Consider the following 15,971-nt stretch of genomic DNA (forward strand, 5'->3'; position numbering starts at 1 on the left):
CAGTTGTGCAGAAAACCATCATTGACACCCTCCACAAGGAGGGAAAGCCTCAAAAGGTAATTGCAAAAGAAGTTGGATGTTCTCAAAGTGCTGTATCAAAGCACATTAATAGGAAGTTAAGTGGAAGGGAAAAGTGTGGAAGAAAAAGGTGCACAAGCAGCAGGGATGACCGTAGCCTGGAGAGGATTGTCAGGAAAAGGCCATTCAAATGTGTGGGGAGCTTCACAAGGAGTGGACTGAGGCTGGAGTTACTGCATCAAGAGCCACCACACACAGACGGGTCCTGGACATGGGCTTCAAATGTCAAACGTCTTACCTGGGCTAAAGAAAAAAAGAACTGGTCTGTTGCTCAGTGGTCCAAAGTCCTCTTTTCTGATGAGAGCAAATTTTGCATCTCATTTGGAAACCAAGGTCCCAGAGTCTGGAGGAAGAATGGAGAGGCACACAATCCAAGATGCTTGAAGTCCAGTGTGAAGTTTCCACAGTCTGTGTTGGTTTGGGGAGCCATGTCATCGGCTGGTGTTGGTCCACTGTGCTTTATTAAGTCCAGAGTCAACGCAGCCGCTCTATCGGGACATTTTAGAACACTTCATGCTTCCTTCAGCAGACAAGCTTTATGGAGATGCTGACTTCATTTTCCAGCAGGACTTGGCACCTGCCCACACTGCCAAAAGTACCAAAACCTGGTTCAATGACCATGGTATTACTGTGCTTGATTGGCCAGCAAACTCGCCTGACCTGAACCCCATAGAGAATCTATGGGGCATTGCCAAGAGAAAGATGAGAGACATGAGACCAAACAATGCAGAAGAGCTGAAGGCCGCTATTGAAGCATCTTGGTCTTCCAAAACACCTCAGAAGTGCCACAGGCTGATAGCATCCATGCCACGCCGCATTGAGGCAGTAATTAATGCAAAAGGGGCCCAAACCAAGTATTGAGTACATATGCATGATTATACTTTTCAGAGGGCCGACATTTCTGTATTTAAAATCCTTTTTTTGATTGATTTCATGTAATATTCTAATTTTCTGAGATTCTGAATTTGGGCTTTTCATAAGCTGTAAGCCATAATCATCAAAATTATATCAAATAAAGGCTTGAAATATCTTACTTTGCTTGTAATGAGTCCATATAATATATTAGTTTCACCTTTTAAGTTGAATTACTGAAATTAATGAACTTTTGCACGATATTCTAATTTTTCGAGTTTCACCTGTACATAATTTGAAAGCAAAGAGCGGGAGATGCTGACGACACGGCCGTTGAGAAAGAGATCCTAATGGATTTAAAATCCTGAGATGTGTGATCGTGTGATTGATTAATTAAACAGGAAAGAGGGCTGATTTTAATTTCAAGCTATTTTTATTTATTTATTTTTTTTTTTATTTCAAGCAAATTGTTAAATGATTTTTGCATTGTTACAGCAACATCAGAAGTTTTCTAAGTGTAAATTAGGCTGCTTGAGCATTTAGTGTCGGATCAAGTTTTGAAAAGTAGGCCTAATGCTGCATTCCATTCAACTCGGAAAGTCAGATTTTACAACTTCCTACTTAACTAGGAAAAGTGCAAAAAGAATGCATTTTGAAGTCAGAATTACAACTTGTAGTCGCGTGCAGAAATTCTCAACTCCGATTTCGCCGAGATGCTGATACAGGATGTCACACAAACATGTCGACACTCAGGGAGATATGCAAAGTAAGTGATAAACATTCACTTTGTTATGTAATATCGATAAATGTGTTTGTTTCCACATTAAATAATATTAAAGCTTGTTTAACAAAGGCCTGCAGAAACAGGTTTACATTTTAATCTCTTACATAATTGTACACCTGAAGCACAAATGCTAGCGCTGCAGCATTGTTTATCAGTTGGGTTGCTAGGGGACATCTTGCGTTCAGAACAGAGGCGGCGATAGTGTCAAAATTTGCTCTGGCTGCCCTGCCAACAACGCTATTGAAGATTCGCGGACGCTCTGACGTAGTTGAAATAAGAATTCAGAATAAAAATTCGTCCATTCAGAATACTTGGTTTTGTGAACTTTTTAGAGTTTAAAGGGCAGCAAAACAAACACGCATGTTGACCGGTATCTTTTTGCCGACATATCACAAGTAGTGTATATCCTCATGAAATCTTTTAATATATTATTATATAATATTATATAAACCATAATATCCACTTCATCAACTCACCTGGCACACCAACAATTTCAGACACCTTTATCCAAGCATCGTTTTTTATTATTATTTATTAATCAGTTTCTTCAGAACTAACCTCCTTGGTAGATTCATATGAAAAAATATGATTTTTGAATGTCTGTTCGGGAGACGTTCAGTCATGCTGCAGTTAAAATTAGGCTTGCTTGAGCATTAAGTGTCATTTCAAGTTCTGACTTTGTGAGTGGACATGTTTTTAAAATGTCAATTGGTATTGTTAGCTGTGACATAATGTATGATGCCCAAAGGCATAGGGTGTCTTATTCATTGTGAAACCATGTTTTCGTAATGGCATGAATCACACTGAAGGCCTAGACTTAAAATGCACTGTAAATAGGGAATGAGTACCTAACTTTGTCATGACACTATGTTGAGATTTTTGACCAGGAAAAGCAGATGTACTGTAGCTAGTAAGACACATCAAGTTATTCATAATTCAACCATATTATCACAAGCTTTTGACTGTTAGAATGGCATTTCCACAGCTGAGTTAAGGTCAAACGTTCACTTATCCTAAACAAAGCAAACATTCCTTCTATAAAGACATTTTTGTAGAGATATGCATGAAGAATAACTTGATGTGGATCTAAAATGACTCAATGTGTGGAAAGCTGGAGAATGTGTCTGGATTGCACCAGAGGGAGCCATTAAATCAAGCTCATGTGATGCTCACCATAAGTCCAAAAACTCTTGGCCTCATCACAATACTTTGTTCTAATATTCACGAAGGAGCCCAATCAAATGAGTTTAGATCTTTGAATACAAGCCCATGTGAACCATGGAGCACAAAAGCAAAGGATTGCATCTAGCACAAAATGAGAAGATCATATAAAACATGGCATATATGTAAAGTCTCCTCATGAGGTTGTCCCACAAAGCAGATCATGAATTTAGGTTCTACATAGTGTGAACCAAGATCTGCTTCTGGAGTCAATGAGATCATTGCCAAATGCAAATCGAGCTCTTTACATACAGTCATCCCCACTCCAGCTGAATCCATTGACACTTAAGGTCTGGATGAGGATTTGCGGTTTCAGTCCCAGAATGAGGCTGTGGTTGAAGGGTTGTCAGAGGGAGGCGTCAGTGTAAGCTTTTTGATCTGGAAGTCATTCTTTGCATGTCCAAATGAGCTTGTTTATTTTTATCTATTGTGAAATAAAGCTGCTTTATTGTGGTGCAGCTGAGTTGCCATTTCAACATTTTCACAATAACAACTGGCTCAATGTCTCATTGAATGAACTGTGGCAACTAGGACAGGGACGTGGCTACAATGGCATGTTTTGTCTTGTAAAAACTATGAACTAAAATGACTCAATACTGATCCATTTAATGCAGCGAAGTGCTTTGTAATTTTATTGTGTGGCCTTTTAACCACATTTGTCATAAAGCTATTTCATTTCAGCGTGTCCTTATAAAGCATATTAAATTGTGCCTCGTAATTTAAAAACATTACAATTAAAAATGTCTGAGGTTTAGAAATCATGCCTATCTCCATGTGATTTATAATCCCATTGCATTGCTCAGTCACCCTTGGTTACTGTTTCTCACTTATTTAATAAAATAATAATTTAAAAATCATACACAAACGTAGTAATATATTGTCAACACTGTCAAAAAAACAAAACAAATCATAATCCTAACAAGTATCTTTGTCTTGTTTTTCAGTAAAAGCAAGTATATATATATATATATATATATATATATATATATATATATATATATATATATATATTATACATGCGATTATCTAATCATCTAATCATGTGGTAGCAGTGCAATGCATAAAATCATTCAGATACAGGTCAGGAGTTAATGTTCACATCAATCATAAGAATGGGGAAAAAATTTGATCTCAGTGATTTCGACTGTGGCATGATTGATGGTGCCAGATGGGCTGGTTTGAGTATTTCTGCAACTGCTGATCTCCTGGGATTTTCATGCACAGTAACTAGAGTTTACTCAGAATGGTGCCAAAAACAAAAAACATCCAGTGAGTGGCAATTCTGCGGACTAAAACGCCTTGTTGATGAGAGAGGTCAACAGAGAATTGGCAGACTGGTTTGAGCTGACAGAAAGTAACTCAGATAACCACTCTGTACAATTATAGTGAGCAGAATAGCATCTCAGAATGCACAACACGTCGAACCTTGAGGCGGTTGGGCTAAAAAAAGTGTTTAAGTGTATATTGAAATAGTTGCAGTTTGTGAATAAGACACAATCTACAATGAGCCTAATTTACATAAAAAATGGAGTGTGTTTGCATGGAAAAGAATGACAATTACTGAATTTAATACCTGTGACACAGCATTTCAACACATTTAGCTCCTGGTTAAATGGTGAGTGCTTAGTTAAGTTTTTGCACTGAAATTCCATATGCAAAAGTATTGCAACTGTGAATTTGCCCCTAGTAGATTTTGTTCTGAAATAGCATAACAGCATAAAATGACAACATCCTCTGTCGGGCTATATACTCCAGCTGTTTCCCTTTTGCATGCTCCGTTAACATGCCATGACAACTATGCAAGTGTTGAACATGAAATTAAGGCAACTTAAGCTCTGCCATTTTTTTTTTTTTGGGCTGTATGACACTTTGCAAGAGTATAAATCCCCCAACACTGCACACCGGCCCTTTCCTGCCCCTCCTATACCTCTCCATCTGGTCTTCGGGTACAACTAAATCGTTCAGCTTATACAATGATTATAATATGATTTTCCACTGCCCTGCCTTGGTGCAGCAGAACCTGCAGCTGTAGTAACAGCCCCTGACCCCTTCCTAAACACAGAGGCGCCATCTGGACCCTGTTAGCTGTACTTGCCAGTCAAGCCCTGTCCCTCCCCGAGGGCTCCTCACAGGCAACCGCAGATGAACAACTCAGCAGAAAAGCCAAGACCCTCCTTCTTCATCCCACACTTCCATTTTTCTCTAATTGTGCTTGGAGGACTTCTCAAGGAGGCTAAACGCCTCCACTGTCTCCATACAGTCTCAAGTGTGGAATTCTTTGTATTTTAGTAATTGTATGAAATGACAACTTGTATTTCATGTAAACCCTCCAGGCATACAGTTTGATGCTGATGTATGTACTATAGAGATTGTGTTACATAACATTTACATAACTGTGTCATTGCTAACCTCCAGGTTGTCTTAAATGGACTGCAATTGCAAGGCTAGTGAAGTCAATGAGATTTAATTAAAATTTTCTAAAAGTTCTGAACGATTCTGTTATTTCTAAAATATAGAAACTGGTGAGCATTAATCACTGTGCTGCAATAGCTCTAGAAGGAAAAAACGGACGCATATGCTGTTGACGGTGTTGGGTAGATTACATCCTTAATGTAATCTAATACTGAACACAAATTACACTGATTGCATGTTTTGATGAAAATCAAATTTTAAGTGTATTAAAGGTGGGGTATGTGATTTTCTTTTTTGACCATTTTTTCAAAATAACTTGAAATCCTATTCCTAACCCACTTACTGGCTGTAAATTAGAAGCACTGATATGAAAATTAAGCAATTTAATCATCTGTGGAACGGGCAGGACTCGAAAAACTCCAGCCAATCATTTTCAAGACCATCTAGAATCATTGGACAGAAAATGTGTCAATCAAACGGTCGTACCATGCCCCCTCCCCCACCACCCTGGCTGCGTGTCCCGTTCAGTGCGCATACTCAAAGCTCGTGACCCAGTAACAGGAAGCGATTGTATTTATGTATGGAGAATAGAGCTTTTATAGTGCTAGTGGGGTTGTTCCACATTTCTATGAATCCTGTTTTGAATAGAAGACCGCTGTACAGACGCCAGGGCTGGCTATGTTCTTTTTTTTTTACAGTTATGAGAAAATCAGCTCTACACCTTTCAAGAGTGGTATGCGAACCCCTCCTCCTGCTGTGTCAACAATTTGCTCTGAAAAATTGTCTGACAGGTGAATGCACTGTTTGACTAGTGAGTCTAGTCTAGAACACTGGGCATCTGAGTTTTCGCTCGTGCATGATTGCGCGTCCATGTTTTTCGAATGGGTGGAGTCAGGGCCAGCGTTGTAGGAGAGAAGGTAGGACCTTAGAGTTGTGTATTTTCAAAATCTGCCGGCCGTTTTGCAAATCACATACCCCACCTTTAAGTACCAATTTTCACTCTTTTCATGAAACATTAATAAACATGAAATCAAACAGCATTTTTTGTTTATAAGTCCCTGAGTGTAATACATTTTAAATTCTTGTAATCAGATAACGGTTACTGACTTTCAGTGAAAGTAATTACTTTTCAGTACATTACTTGAACTAAAGTAATATGTACTGTATAATACATTTAAAGTCTGAAATCATATGTACGTCTGTTAGCGTTTCTGTGACAGCTCCAACAATGAAAGACAAGGTAAAATAGACCTTTTTAAATAGTGAAAAAACCAAAAACTTCTAGGAAAAGTGATTTAGAAAGTATTGTAACTTAAAAGTAAAATAATTAGTAATGTGAACATTTTACATGAAGTAATCAGTCAAGTAATCTGATTACATTTTTTAGAGAAGTAATTTTTAATCTGTAGTGGATTACTTATTTGATAATTTACCTCATACTGATCACAGACATTAATTTTGACATCACTTAGTTTGGATAACAAACCTATCAGAGTTTACAGTAATGCACTTTTATTATTGCACCAGGATAAATGTTAAAATACATATTGTTTCAAAATGATAGCCACAAGACTTAAACATTATATGTGTTAACATGAGAAATTGCTTACTAACCTTGTCCTTGCAAATCCACCCACAGGAATAATGTCAGATATACATAACCAGAAGGCCATCCACCTAGAACTCTAGTCCTGATGCTAAAAGGACAATTTCGACAACTTTAAAGCTCAAATATAACATTTTCATATGGAAGAACTAATACAAGCACTTTAACAAAAATATAAGATGCACATTTCTGCTTTTAAACCCTCTGGTATACTTTCACTATAGACTTATATTGTAAGTGCATACTGTAAATTGGATTTTGCTTGTTTTTACAAAAAGGGACAAGTCCAGATTATTGTTCGTGTGTTCATATTTAGACAAAATAGCCTTTTGAATTGAATGGATGGAAGATGTACCCACTTGGATTTGTTTGTAAATGCCATTCACATGTTTTTTAACTAAACAACTCTGACTTTCCAAAGCTTCAGCCATTGGATGATGAATACAACACACGGATGTTATCTCCAGTGGAAAATGTTTAAAGGCAATGAGCTTTCAGAGAGCTTGTTCAAAAATAAAAAAAAATGTAGTCTGACTTAATCCAATAAATTAATAATTTGATTGGGATGTTTCATTCTTGAGTATCTGGAAAGAGGACCCCTCTCTCTCTCTCTCTCTCTCTCTCTCTCTCTCTCTCTCTCTCTCTCTCTCTCTCTCTCTCTCTCTTATTTGCCTTGCATTCATTTTCTCTCTGTTCTGAGCAAATTTTATTAACATTTTTCATTCAGTAGGGTACATTTTGCTTGGACTATAGACTGAAAGAAATTGTTGTGATAAAATTCATACTAGATATTGAAAGAAAGGACAAAATCAAGACATTTGAAAACAAAGAGGGGTTCAGAGGTGAGTGCTATAGGGAACAATGTCTGGCAAGAGATTATGTTTCCGAGTAAAACCTGTCCCTGCAAACTGTACTTGCAAAACAGGGCATCATGTGACCCCAAACCTGGTCAGAAAATTATAGACCCTCTAAGACCTCCTATGAGGATGAAAACATTTCACAACAAAGCTCATCCCAAGTAATGAGAGTAGCCACATATACAGTGATTGTGTGTCTTCTATTTTTATATCTACTTTAGGGAGTATACACGGGGTTGGGAATGTTATTTTTTTAAAGTAGTCCGCAACAGATTACAGAATACATGCTGTAAAATGTAATTTGTAAAGTATTCCATTAGATGATTACTTTGGATTACTTCTTCAGCACTGGCAGATTTTTTCATTTGTTGTGGCTATATACAAGTAAATAAAGTAAGAAAATAAACGTCACTGTAAAAATACATTCTCTGAAAAAAATTTATATATATTTAAGATATTATTTACAGGAAAATTATATTTAAATTCTCATTAAGATTACAATGTTTGCCTTACATCGTTGCCCTAATATCAAATGTCTTACTAGAGAAAAAAATGTATGCTCTAACATGAATAGAATGTAATTATAAAATATAATTGGCCTGGTAACAAATGCATGTTAAGGCAATAAATTGCATTTAGGCTTAGCATAAAACTAAATGTTCACATTACAATTTACACAAGTTTGCTCCAAACTTCAAAACCCCATAGATTGTCCATAACAGCATCCTTTTCTGATCCTATGTGAATTCTGCTCATATACTGTATATATATTATCTGAAGCTTTCTATACGTTGTTAAAGGCTACATTGATTAGCATTTCTTTTAGAAACCGCATACATTTGACAAGGCATGCAATCTTTTATTTAATGGATTTATGTTTAATCTGTCGTTTCTAACTGTTTTTTTTTTTTTTGTTTAGTTGTAAAAAAAAGAATGTAGCTATACTCTATTAAGTTTGCAAGGGAAAGATCCTCGTTGATGTCATATCCACCTTATCACTCACAACATTGTGAAAGTACTAGTATGAATGAAACAAATCATATGAGTTTAACCGCCGTTCAAAAGCTCCTTGAATCGCATACATATGTATACACTTTTTCCAACGGAGTAGACTAAATATTAAATTAAACAAATAACAATAAAAGGCAAAGTAATCTTTTCATTAATCAATATGCTTTTTGAAAGTAACTGTATTCTGATTACAAAGGATGTAAATTCTAACTGTTGTGGAATACAGTTACTAGTATTTATTTAATATTTTAAATACGTAATCCCATTACATGTACAGTATTCCATTCCTCCTCAACCATGGGCACACATCACAATTATATATCATGTATGTATACATCACAAAACTCTTTAGAGAATGGAATAACATAAAATACAGTGTGACGTTTGACGTCAAGCTTTTTGTGTATACTTTTTTCAATAGGCATCGCCAGCTGATTTTTTTAAAGTTTGATGTAAACCATAATTCTCCATTTTAGGGGGCTTGGGTAGCTCAGCTAGTAAAAACGGTGACTACCACACCTGGAGTTGTAAGTTTGAATCCAGGGCATGCTGAGTGACTCCAGTCAGGCTTCCTAAGAAACCAATTGGCCCGGTTGCTAGGGTGGGTAGAGTCACGTTGTGTTAATCTTCTTGTGGTCGCTATAATGTGTTCTTGCTATCTGTGGGAATCGTGGTCAGTTGGGCATGGGTGCCATGGAGAATAGCATGAGCCTCCACATGCGCTTCGTCTCAGACGCAGAGATTCGTCCTCTGCCACCCGGATTGAGGCGAGTCACTACGCAACCAAGAGGACCTAGAATGCATTGGGAATTGGGCATTCCAAATTGGGGAGAAAAAAATCTCCATTTTAAACCAAATTAACACACCCTTGTTTACTGCAGCTGACATACAAAAACTATTTCTGTTTTTTACAGTAAATTATCACACTGTTGCCTCTGCCAAAAACTCTGAACTGATGGTGCTTGTTTTGAGAGAAGAATTTCCTCCATCTGGCTTTAATAAGGAATCTTTGACTGTGTCTGCATAATGAAGTCCAAATGAATGTGTTGAGCCCATGTTTTATTAGATTGATTTTAAACTATTTCTGCAACATGGATTAAATTATTTGTATTATTTAATTGAATAGAAACAAACAAAAAAGTAGTCCTTTAGATACACTGATAATACCAAAAATCTGGTTTTAAAATAAAAGAAAAGGACAACGAAAGTACGTATTTACTTGAGATTTGAAATTATCAGATTGTCTGGTCTTCTTGTTAAAATGTAAACAGTCATGCGTTCTTTGTGTGCTGTTTATGACTATACCCCAATAAACTAAAACTGTTTAAGGCATTTAAATGAACTTGAACATTGTCGGCTTATTAAGCATAATCAATGAAATATCATGCATATAAACAACCTTTGCAGTAAATAATCCTAAATTTATTTTTACCAAGATGCAAAAGAGGTCTGTCCAGAGGTTCTGGTTTTGTTCAAGTGTCACTTTTCTTAACAGACCAATTAACTGTTACATTGCTGTCCTGGTTTATGGACTGTTAAAATTTATGTGCAAATTATAGTTCCCTGAGAACTAGCTAAAAATCAGTGTTATGCACAAAATTCACTTTTCAGCACTTCAATAATCACGCTTTTCAGCACACACAGCTCAACACAGTCTCTGGATGTATGTGGTAGCTCTCTCTCCCTCACTGGCATCTGCTGACTCACTCTTAAATCTGTCTCCAACTCTCACTGCAATGGCAAACAGCCGTTAGAGACAATCATTGCCAGGTGATGATCCTCACCGTTCTCATCTCCTGATCTCGCTCTCCATTCAAAAACTGGAGCTCAACCACGCCCACGCCCCACCACCACATACCCCCACCACCCGACATCGGCCTGCCCAGTACTCCCCCCACCCATTTCTGGAGAGGAAGTCTACAAGAGCCATCTGTGGCCCCAGCCTGTGGGCCACCTCGAACTTAAAAGTTCGAATCCAGCAAGTTCGAAAGCATGCTGAGTGACTCCAGTCAGGCTTCCTAAGAAACCAATTGGCCCGGTTGCTAGGATGGCTAGAGTCACATTGTGTTAATCTTCTTGTGGTCGCTATAATGTGTTCTTGCTCTCGGTGGTAATCGTGGTGAGTTGGGCATGGATGCCATGGAGAATAGCATGAGCCTCCAAATGCGCTTCGTCTTAGACGCGATACCAACAGGTGATCTGCACATTGGTATCCTTCATGTGATGAGCCACTGGAGCGGGCGTGATCTGAACAGAGGGTGAAAGCCCATCCCGGTCTATTGGTCTGTACAACAAAAGGGAGAGAAAAATCAGGAGCATGTAACAATGGCCCACCACAAAGCGCAGCTTTCACCTGCATAAAAGCCTGTTGGCACGGGTCCAACCACTGGACTGGGTCTGGGGCCCCCTTTTTGTGAGATTGGTCAGCGGGCTGGTGACATCCGAATAATTAGGCACAAACCTTCTATACTTGCCAGTGAACCCCAGGAACTGTCTCCTCCTTTTTGGTCTTGGGTCTCAGGTAGACCGCAACCACTGTGGTCTTATCAATTAGGGGACACATCAGCCCATGACCAAAGTGTAACCCCAGATACCGTACCTACACCTGTTTAGATGTGCTCTTCTTGGGGTTTCCATGACCTGCCCTCAGATGCTGCATGTGCCGCTGCCCATCATTACTGTATATAATGTTGTCATCCAGATAGGCAGTGGCATATGCAGTGTGCGGTCTGAGGTGCATAAGGTGCTGAAATGTAGCCAGGGCCCCAAACAAATCAAACAGAAGGGTCACAAATCAGTGTCAGCCGAATCAGGTGTGGAGAAGGCTGTTTTCTCATTGGACATTGATGTTAAGGGGATCTGCCAATAGCCCTTCATTAAATCCAGTGTCGAATAAAAGTGAGCCGCACCAAACCGATTGAGCAGTTTGTCAATATGAGGCATTGGATATGCATCAAATTTAGGCACTGTATTGACCTTTCTATAATCCACACAGAACCGGACCATTCCGTCACTCTTCGGAACCAGCTGTGGGATTCTTCTATTACCCCCATATCTAGCATGGCCTTTAATTCTCCCTGAACCACCTTGTGCTCAGGTAATCGGTGGGGATGACTGTGTACCACTACCCCTGGGGTTGTTTCGATGTGGTGTTTTATGAGGTTCGTATGACCGGGAAGGGGCATGAACACATCCGAGAATTTTCTTTGCAACCGTGCCTGCAATTTGCTTTGAAAGTTGAGCCACAGGGACCACCTCCTTCCATGGTTTTAAGAAGTTGAAGTGGTAAATTTGCCATGCTCTGCTCCATCCATTTGTTTAACCTCATAATCGACTTCCCCGATACAGCGTGTGACCTCAAAGGGCCCTTGCCACATTGCAAGTATTTTAGAGTAACACAGGAGCTCCACCAACCTGTGAGTGAGAACGGAGAGGGGAAGGGGAAACCGGTGGGTAGTGCAGTCCCCGGAGCCGAGGAGCCAGATTGGGATGGGGTATTCTCCTTTTCTGGTGAGGAGGAGCAGGACAGAAAGAAGGGGAAGGAGGGGAGACAAGAGAGAGAGTGAGAGAGAGAGAGAGAGAGAAGGATCTTGGGGCTCGCAGGCTCCCGAATACGCCACCATGTGGTCCTCTGCCAACTGGATAGCCATTTGTAGTGATGCTGGGTGGTGGCAATGGACCCACTCCGCCATCCCTCTTGGATGTCCAGCAATAAACTGCTCCTGTATCACCAGGTCGATCACTGCTCTGCAGTCGCATTGCTCAGCCAGCAACCACCTCCGGCAGGTGTCCCAGAGCTGGTAGGCAAACAGGCGGCCGTACTTGCCAATGAACAGCAAGAGGAAGCGTTGGCGCTGCTGCTTTGGTGTCCGGCCGACCCATTGCAGGATGGCTTTCCTCAAGTTGGCATACACCAGGAGGTTCTCTGTTGGTAACTGCTGCACCGCGTGTTGGACTTCCCCAGACAACAGTGGTTTTAACCGGAACCGCCCACTGGGTGCTCGGCCATCCGCATGCCCCAGCTGTCCACTGAAAGAGCTTCAGGAAGGCCTCTAGTTTGTCTTGGGGGCCCATCTTTACCAGCAGAACATGGGGCAGGGTGGTCGTGGGGTCATGGGACAATGGTAATCAGTACATAGATTCAGAATTTATAATGTAGAATTATGTTTTAATCAAGTTAATCATATTAATTATGTTAATTTCTGATGTAATGTCTGTAACGTCTCAAAAACACTCCTGGAAACATAATAACAGACTTTCTACAGCTTGGTATTATTTAAAATGTAATAGTCCCACTGTCTACATACTTTATGCTGCCATCAATGTTTAGGAAAAATTTGCTCTAGATTATTTATTTTTTTGCATGCTTATTAGGTGCTACTAGTTACAAATCAAACGGATATGGAAAATTCACACAGCAGTCATGCTTGAGTCTCAGGAGGTTTAATTTGCCTAAGATGAGTTTCTTGTCTCCCAGACTGGCCAAACTGACAAGAGCCCAGAACCCCTTTAAAATCAGCAAACTATGCTGGGAGACTAAGCAAATGCTAGTCTCTGAGACCAGCATTCCAGGCTGCTTTAAGATTTTTTTTTACTTGGGTACAAAAAATGGAGAAAATGCTTGCATGAAATGAATTCCGCATGGAAGAAAAATAAATTGGCCTCAGCGCCTGGTGTAACATCTGCCGCAGTTTACTCTGGCAAGTCATATGTTATTCAGTCAAGGGAAAACATGACAACCTCTAGTTTTCCTTTTTATAATTTCAAACTGAAAACATTAGAAATAAGTATCTGCTATACATTGTTTTCATCTATCGTGGGGGAGCAGCCCTCTTTTTGACAGAATAATGATTGATTTTTCTCATGGCCCATGTCCCACCAACACTGTCAGTTTTGTCCTAGTGTCAATTCAGTATGCGTTTGCTGTAGAGCCACTGTTACACAATGGGGTGCAAGGCTCAACACTATAGAGAGGCTCCAACTGAGATTTTCAAACAGTTAATGTAAGCTTTAAAAGAGTTTTAAGGATACACCGGCCTACATTTCAGTTGGTTTGTCTTTTTAAAAGTATATTCTGATGGCACAGAAGTTTAACCAATGTCCATTTAAAGCTGAAGTTTTAAATGTCTTCAATGTATACAGACCTGCCCCAAAATCACTTCATGCAAATGTGCTGCATGGGCTGGTAAGGATGGACAAATAATGTTTTGATAGTGCCACAGTTTTTACGGTTTTCAGAAAAATCAGCCAACAAATTGCTTACTTATTATTATCTCTAACTATCAAGCTGGGATAGGAGAAAATATTTTAGCAATTGTCAAAAAATTGACACTTTTCCTTTAAGGCAAGATAGGTCACTCAACGGTCATCTTGTTAATGCTCTCAAGCAGCTATTTTCTATACAGGCAGATGGTAATCTTCAGGCAGGTCCATTTAAAGTGGTAAGGCTCCTTACCTGGGTTGTAATTACTCTAACACCTGTCTCTCATTATAGTGATGGCGGAGGGAGACTGGAAAAGGCACGCCAGAGCGTCTGAGTGGTAGAGAGAGTGGCAGAGTGCAATATCTAAAGAGTGTGCAACGCGCCTGAAAGTCAGTAGAGTTCAATATATAAAGAGTGTGAACCTGAGAACAATAAACGCTAACCTTGAACCTGTTTCAATTGCTCCTGACTCCTCCATTGCCCACTAACTCAATGCTATCACATTGAGTTCATCATGTTTTCTTTGGCAAGAAGAAACTTCCCTGAAGCATCATGCATAATTCTAGAGGAAGGCGGTTGATTTGAGTGCAGAGTGTGATTTGTTCAGCTTAGGCTTGTTCTTTCAGCTGCAGAGACATAGAGACTTTTCTGAGTGCAGAGACACAGGACAAGAGAGAGCAACCAGGCATGAGCTCATAAATGGGCATAACAATCTTCAAACTGTTTTCCACTAGCCCTGATTTACTAAAGGTTTGCGTGTATAAAAACACGTGCAAACACGATAGCATGAGCAAAAAAACCTCCAAAAAATCTACTAACGTAGTTTACTCAATGCAAATGTCTTAAATTGCAAACACAAATTGATTTATCATTTCTGAAAGTAATTTCATTAGCCAGTAATAAACGATTTTTATAATAAATGCCCTATCCTACATTGTAGCAAAAACAAACAAACTGTTTTTAGAAAGAGCTTTAAGTCAGTGGTAAGTTACATTTGGTACAGTTAGTCTAAGTGAATCACCAGCCATCAGTGTTGGAGAGTAACGGAATACATGTAACGGGATTATGTATTTAAAATACAAAATAAAAGTAACTATATTCCACTACAGTTTCAATTTAAATAATTTGTAATTAGAATACAGTTACATTCAAAAAACATTTTGATTACTGAAGAGATTACTTTGCATTTGTCATTTGTTTAATTTAATATTTAGTCCTTTCAGATGGAAAACATTTATACATATAAATGATGCGATCCAAATTACATTTGAACAGCAGTGAAACACTTTCTTATGATGTGTTACATTCATACGAGCAGACAATGAAACTTGTGTAAATTGTCAGCTTTACGCTAAGCTAAAATGCTATTTCTAGCCATTTTACATGCACATTTTTCCAGGCACGATCATATTTTGTTTCTCAAGAAAATTCATGTTGGATAATAATTTATTTTTTTCTAGTAAGACTTTTGATATTAGGGAAAAATCATATTCTTGATAATATTTTTTTACAGTTTTCCTGTATCAAAAGTATAAATGTTATTATTTTGTTTTAGAAACTACACTGCATAAGATATTTAGTTTTTTTCAGAGAATGTATTTTTAACATGTGTATTTTGTCTTACTGTACTGGAGTTTTTATAGTCAAAACAAGTGAAAAAATCTACCAGTGCTGAAGAAGTAATCCAAAGTATTTAGAATACGTTACTGACCTTGAGTAATCTAACAGAATACATTACAAATTACATTTTAAAGCATGTATTCTGTAATCTGTAGTGGAATACATTTCAAAAGTAACCCTCCCAACCCTGCCAGCAATACACCCAGTAGGCGTGCATGCAATCTGATGGATTACAGAACAAGTGAATTAGTACCCTTTATTTTAGATCTTAGTAAATCAGGGCCTTCCATACATTGATTTGAAAATGAACAAATCATTGTATTTAAG

This window comes from Xyrauchen texanus, chromosome 28 (assembly GCF_025860055.1).
Source record: "Xyrauchen texanus isolate HMW12.3.18 chromosome 28, RBS_HiC_50CHRs, whole genome shotgun sequence".
Classification (NCBI taxonomy): Eukaryota; Metazoa; Chordata; class Actinopteri; order Cypriniformes; family Catostomidae; genus Xyrauchen; species Xyrauchen texanus.